This window comes from Cygnus atratus, chromosome Z (genome assembly GCF_013377495.2).
Source record: "Cygnus atratus isolate AKBS03 ecotype Queensland, Australia chromosome Z, CAtr_DNAZoo_HiC_assembly, whole genome shotgun sequence".
Classification (NCBI taxonomy): domain Eukaryota; kingdom Metazoa; phylum Chordata; class Aves; order Anseriformes; family Anatidae; genus Cygnus; species Cygnus atratus.
Window position 1 is genome coordinate 49,809,904 of NC_066396.1, and position 7,319 is coordinate 49,817,222.

The following is a 7,319-nucleotide window of genomic DNA, read 5'->3' on the forward strand; positions in this document are numbered from 1 at the left end:
TTCCCCTACTCACTCACAGATGAAGATCCCATTGCTTTCTCTGAACTGAATGGTAGTATGCTATTTTTGTGATTTTGTAGATTTGTCTGGTCTAAATACCTTTCACAATTACTTACTAAAAGCTACAGAAAGTATTGTGTTTGGGGGTGTGTCGTGGTGAAAGTATTCATGAATTCATTGTATTTTAAAGTGTTCCTGGTATTCTTGTTTTGGCTGAACATGATCTAACGTAAGCTTCAAATATATGTCCAGAACAAAACTGGACATTTTGTTCACTCTATCTTTCATGGCACAGATACAATAATTTGTTATCACTGAATCGGAAAATGGCAATTCACACAAGTATCTTTCTGTGTAATTAAGACATAAGCAACTAAGCAATATTGTTCCTGTCCCAGTTGGAATCCTTAGTTTGCACTCACAAAGATATAGACTTCGTGTGCCTCTCCTCAGACTGTGAACAAACACATGGTGTTCACTGCTGGATCTATATTGTTGATTAAATGAAAACATTTTAAAAAATCAACACCAGTCTACATCACCTCAAGATGAAAAATATTAGCATTCATTGTCATCAAACGACAAGCAAAACTACTGTATAACCCAGACCAACTTCAGTAAGATAAATTAAGATAATAAATTTATAAGGTATATAAGATAATAACTTAATTTCTAATTTAAGAATTCATTTTGAAACAAATGTGTAAAAAAGGCAAAATGCCCAAACCACATTTCTCTTACATAAGTTGACTTGGAAGGGACACCGCAAGTGCCAGAATTCATGTATACATTAACATACGAAAGTGTCTGATCTAGGAGCATATCATAGGACAACTGTCCTTGTCATCTTCTGTTGAGATAACTGTGGTAAAATATGACTCAATATTAGTTCCCATCTGCTAACAGTGAATGGAAAGAATGATACACTCATGGGAAGGTAGATACAAGACCTTCCAGAAATGGAATTTGGTTGATTGGATACTGACGTATAGTATAGTCTATTTGACCCTAGTTGCCCCACAGTAAAATAAATACATAGATAAATAAAATGCTCAGAGGCCGTCAGATATGCTCATAAACTTACTAGATGTCCAGGTATTTAGAAGTATGGAACTGAGACGTGGGCATACAAATAATCTTGCTCGTAGTCACATTCTTGAGCATTTGTATGTATTTGATTTGGTAAAACTATTTTGGCTCTTTCTTTTAATAGTACCTCCTAATTTTTCTCACATGGATTTCCTAGGCCTTTGGAAAATCAGTGCTGGATCCAATAGCTCTTGAAGCTAATGAAATATTCTGCCATCTGCATGGCTATATATAAGTAAAATAATTTTACTGCTAGAGGGCTAATAACAGTTTTCATGGTGTTCAATTTACCTCCTATTTTTATTTCTAGCCATTACCAATCTGTTTTCCTAATTTAGTTCTTTGGCTTCCTGATTCTTATATTAGTTTTGTTGTTGTTGTCGTTTCAACTAACATTATAACATTCAAACATTATTTTAGACTTGATAGCTCCATAATTTTTCTTCTTTTTTTTCATATCCTTCCTTCCTTCCTTCCTTCCTTCCTTCCTTCCTTCCTTCCTTCCTTCCTTCCTTCCTTCCTTCCTTCTCCCTTTCTCCCTTTCTTTTTCTTTTATTTCTTTATGCTTAAGGTTGTACATTTTTTCATATGCATTACGCAAAATTCTGACATTTTCAAGAAGCACTCAGACGAGCTGAGTGACCCTAACTACTGAATGTAATACCACATAGTGGTGTTTTTAGTCCTGTTTTTTAAGTACCCCCTTATAGCACAAAATTATTTTTGTTGTTGTCATCATTGTTGTTATTATTATTACTATTATTATTATAATACCTTTTTTCTCCAGACTGTATTGTGGAGACTCAGAGATAATGTGTGATCTGTAACAGGCTCCCCATGGAAATGGTCATGGCACTGAGCCTGCCGGAGTTCAAGAAGTGTTTGGACAATGCTCTCAGATATACAGTTTGATTTTTGGGTGGTCCTGTGTGGAGCCAGGAGTTGGACTCAATGATTTTTGTGGTTCCCTTCCAACTCAGGATATTCTATGATTCTATAAGCTATCATGATACCATTCACTGCTGTGATCCCACCCTAACCAATCACCTCTGTAAAAAAAAAAAGTGTATTACAGCTGAATGTAATTCAACTTACTGAGACATATCTCTCCTGAAAAAAAAGTCCTCTCCAAATGCCATGTGCTCCAACATTTTATTTTCACATATACTTGTAAGATTGCATCTGCAGCTAGGTTTTCACACAGACCTTACACAATTGCTGTTTCCTATTGAATACATGCTTATCTATGTGTGATGTAAGCAGAGAGTGATAAAGAACAGCAAACATTTTCCACTGTCTAATTCTGTTTCAAATGCTGTTTCAAATGCTATTTTAATTGTTATGGTGCAATGTGCAATAGAGAGCAGAAGGTTGTTCTGACTACTTTCTAGGAAGTGCAAAGGAGAATGATGACATGGCTCAGCAGTCTTACTAAGATGCAGCTGAGGCATCCCTAGCAGTAGTAGGGGAATAGAAATAGAAGGCTAGAAATACATGGAGGAAAACATAAATGCAGAGAAAGACAAAAAGATGATGACAAGGAGAAGGTTTATAACTACAGTTACAGAGAGTGATGACCTGACTTCCCCAGCAAATATCTCACTTCTCAACAGAGGTTGGCTCATGAAAACAAATTCATATTATTTCTTCTCTGCTCTTGGTTACGTAACCCTGAGGTTGGGGAAACCAAAAAAGAGTTTCCAATTAAATTTAATGGGGGTTCAATTTACACAAACATCATGTAGTATTTCCAAAGAAGGTAACGTAACATAGTCTTAACGGTGGTGGGTTTGGAGGCAGACATTTAGTGAGATTATTATATTTGCTTTCAATAAAATGAGATTAGGTGAGATTATAGAATCATAGAATGGTTTGTGTTGGAAGGGACCTTAAAGACCATCTAATTTCAATCCCTCTGCCATGGGCAGGGACACCTCCCACCAGACCAGGTTGCTTGAAGTCCCATCCAGCCTGGACTCAAACACTTCAGGAGCGGGGCATCTACAACTTCTCTGGGCAACCTGTTCCATCTTCACCCTCATAGTGAAGAATTGCTTCCTAACATCTAATCTAAATCTATCCTTTTTTAGTTTAAAGACAGTACTGCTTGTCCTATCCCTACACTCCCTCCCCAGCTTTCCTGTAGCCTCCCTTTAGATACTGGAAGGACACTCTAAGGTCTCCCTGGAACCTTCTCTTTCCAGGCTGAACAACCCCAACTTGGTCGGCCAGCTGCTCCAGCCCTTTGACCATCTTTGTGACTCTTCTCTGGACTTATTCTAATACGTCCATGTCCTTCTTGTGCTAGGGGCTCCAGAGCTAAATGCAGTACTCGAGGTGGGGTTTCACGAGAGCAGAGCAGAGGGGGAGAATCACCTCCCTTGACCTGCTGGCCATGCTTCTTTTGATGCAGCCCAGGATATGGGTGGCTTTCTGGGCTGCAAGCACACATTTCCAGCTCACGTTGAGCTTCTCATCAACCAATACACCCAGGTCTTTCTCCTCAGGGTTGCTCTCAATCCATTCTCTGACCAGACTCTATTTGTGCTTAGAATTGACCTGATACAGGACCTTGTCCTTGGCCTTGTTGAACTTTATGAGGTTCACACAGGCCCACCTCTCAAGCAAGTCAAGGTCCTTCTGGATAGCATCATTCCCTCTGAAGTGTCAACTACACCACTCAGCTTGGTGTCATCTGCAAACCTGTCTAGGGTGCACTCCATTCCACTGTTCAGTCACCAACAAAAATGTTAAACAGTGCTGGTCCTGGTATGTACCCGTGAGGAGCAATGCTCATCACTGGTCAGAAAAGTCAGTGTCCATACTGCATGTGGATACACGTGGACACAGATGCAATGTCTGGTTCCTCTCCCTCAACTGATGAATGCATTGTTTAATTAAAAATAATGAGGATGTCTTGAGGTTTCCAGGAACAAAGGCCAGGAGAATATCAGGCAAGAAATTAAAACAGAAGGCTGTAAGAAAGAAGAGTCACATGGAGATTTATCTTCTTTGGCAAAGAGTAGAGGGCTCCCTAGGCAGCATGAGGAATGAATAAGGAAGAGAGGAAAAACAAAAACAAACAAACAAAAAACAACAACAACAAAAAAAACAGACCTTGTAGAAAAAATTAGAGAAAATGTGTAATAACGACTGGGACAGGCAGACATAGAAGATGCCAAATAAATGAAAGGCAAGTACAACACACAGGAACGAGGATACACTCCAAAAGGAGAAAGGCACAACAACAAAGAAAGAAGATGGAAAACATGCTTAGTGGAAACCATCTTATGCAACAGTAGAAATGCATGCGACGCTAGCTAATCCCATATGGAGAGGACAGGAGAATCCCTTAGTCTTGTACAAGAATATTTGTGTCAAAGTACTGTGCCCTATTATCTCATTGTAGGCATAACTAAGATAGGACACTGATAATTTTAACACAAATAAGAGACACATCAGGGATCACAGGGCAAGGACTATATCTGTATTCTTCGTCAAGCCTGCCAGAATTTTCCTTGTAATGATTAAAATTTATGATAGTTGAATTGGATTTCCTTTTGTGAAAAACAATTTTTTTTTCAGCTATACTGATTAGCATCTTAACAAAACACTGCAAGAATCCCACCTGGGGTTTTAAATTATGAAAACCCGTTCATAATTGCAGAAGTTTTCTTTCTGTGAAACTTTTTCTAACAGCCACTGTAATCTTCTCAGCTGAAAGCTCTAGGGCAGAGTCCCCATTTGCAAGCAGGCCTAATTACAGGCAGGACAACTCTGCTAGCTCTTCTGATGAATTTTTAAAAGGGTAACTTTTATTCTGCTTATTCTGATTCCCAGTGAACTTGCCTGTGTACATGCCCTGAACAAAAGAGACGAGACAACTACCCAGTAAACTATAATGTGAAGCTGAGGAATGGACACAAACACTACTATTCTTTCACCATCACAAATTGTCTTACAAACTGGAGTAGAAGAGCCAGAAGATTATTCTATGTAGATAAACAAATAAATTAAAAGATTACTTCAAGATTGTTCCAAGATGGATTTGTCTCTATCATGATGTTATAACTGGTTTTGTTCAATCAGCATTAATGGCTAGAGTTTTCACATGATTCTCATATATTTTTAGGTAGTGAATAAACATTAAACATTCATGCCATATAATGTAAAACATGAGACTAACAAGGACTTAGGGATTTTTGTCACTGTTGTTGTTTGTTTTTGTTTTTGTTTTTGTTTCTTTTCTCTTTCAGATTATGTGCTGTCATAGAAGAAATGTTTGGTAGCTAATTGGTTATTACAGAATTTATCCATGCAAAAAGAAATATAATCTTAAGCAAGTTTTCACCAGTTTTAACTACAAATAAAGTGGTATCTTGCTTTCTCCCAGTAATTTCATTGATCAAAAGCAACTTGTGTGTTTGACGTATTTATCAGTTTGAAACTCCCCTGGTGCTTCTAGAGTCTCACCAAGAGACACTGTTGACCAAAACTCAAGCCAAGAAAATATTTGTCCTTTCTGAAGCCAGCCTTTTTCTTTACAAGCCAAAAGTCAAGTTTGAGTTTTAGTGAGTTTATCCAAGTATAACAAAAATTCCTCATCACGAAACACTCAGCTAACCCCAAGAGTAGACAATTACTTGGAACTAGTCACTGACTGAGATGTTACAGATGTCATGGAAAAGAGAGCTTGTGTATTTTTTCTTGAACAGTAATGGCATAAGAAGGTCTTTACCAGCGTCTTTGTCACTGACACTCTAGTTATCTCCTGTGATACTCTAAGACATAGCTATGCTAAGTCTTGAAAAAGATTATTAGGTAGCATTGCACCTATAGCTGTGAGCACATCAGTTTAACAATGAATTAATAGGCAGCAAAACAGTTCTTCAGAACTTTTTATAGCCAACACGGATTAGAAAATGGTCAAAATTATAACAAAGAACCCCTTACTCATAGTTAATTAGGGTGATTTCTAATCAGAGTTCATATAAAATATAGATTCTGTACACTGAACTTTTGCTGTCTCCAGTCCTGAATTAAAAGCAAGATCCAGAGAATGACATACTAAATATGCAGGTTCCATAATGACCTTATTTAGCCCTTTGATTACTACTTATTAAAAACATAAAGTTTTGAACTTGTTCTGAGGAGCTGGTATTCATATTGGTACTAAAGTTGTGCAGGGCAGTAAGTTTCTTCACACTTCATCAGCTTAGGGATTTCTGCTCAAGTAGAAGAACTTCATTCAGATAAATGTCTAAATTATTTAAATATTTAATTTTAAATAAAATAATCCTACATATTTAAATAGGAAGTTAAAAATCTCTAAAATAAATACCTTCAGTAACCTACTGGAGCAAGAGATGCTCACCAGCCATTTCATTTGGCCAGGATTCCACCTAAGCCATGCAACCAGATTTGTGAACCTAAGCAGTTCTACAACTGACACCATAAATTAACACTCAAATGCTATGGATGTATGGTGGCAATTCAGAAAAAAAAAAAAAAAAAAGTAAAAAAAAGAGGATATCTAGTTAATAATGTAGGTAAAGTATGCAACTGGAGCAGTGGAATTAGTACACTTAAAATGTACAGTAATTACTACTGGTTAACAAGTGATGTCTGTGTTTAAAATTGATGTGAATGTTAATGTTCAAAAAATGTTCCTGAAACTATGAGGTTATATTAAACTACTGGACCTCTACTGACAACTAACCAAACACCGTAATAAGATGAGATACAGTGCATGCAGAGAGGAAACAGAATTAATAGATTCTCCTGGGCTTAGCATTTTAGGCTTGGCATCAGGATTGTTTGAGTAGCCCAGCAGGAAAAGATGGAGCAGCAGCAGCTCAAAACGTGGCAGAGATTGTAAATGCAAACTGCTTGTGACAGATTGTCATGCAGTCAGCATTATAACCAAGAGAGTGATTCAGCTGGGTATTAACATGTTCAAAATTTAATTTTATTGTTGCAAGAGGGTAACTGAGGTAAACTTTACAAAAAGAATCAAAAAAAAAAAAAAATCACAGTGTAACAACCAGACAGCATCCACAACTTCTCTTGAATCATTTTTTCAAGCTTATATAAATTCACTAAAAATGCACATGACTCAAGAAATAAACTCATCATTCAACAAAGAAGATGAGAGTTTCTTACCATACTATAAAAGTTTATTAGGTTTATATATAAGCAATACACATATGGATTATGAAAGTACTTCAGAC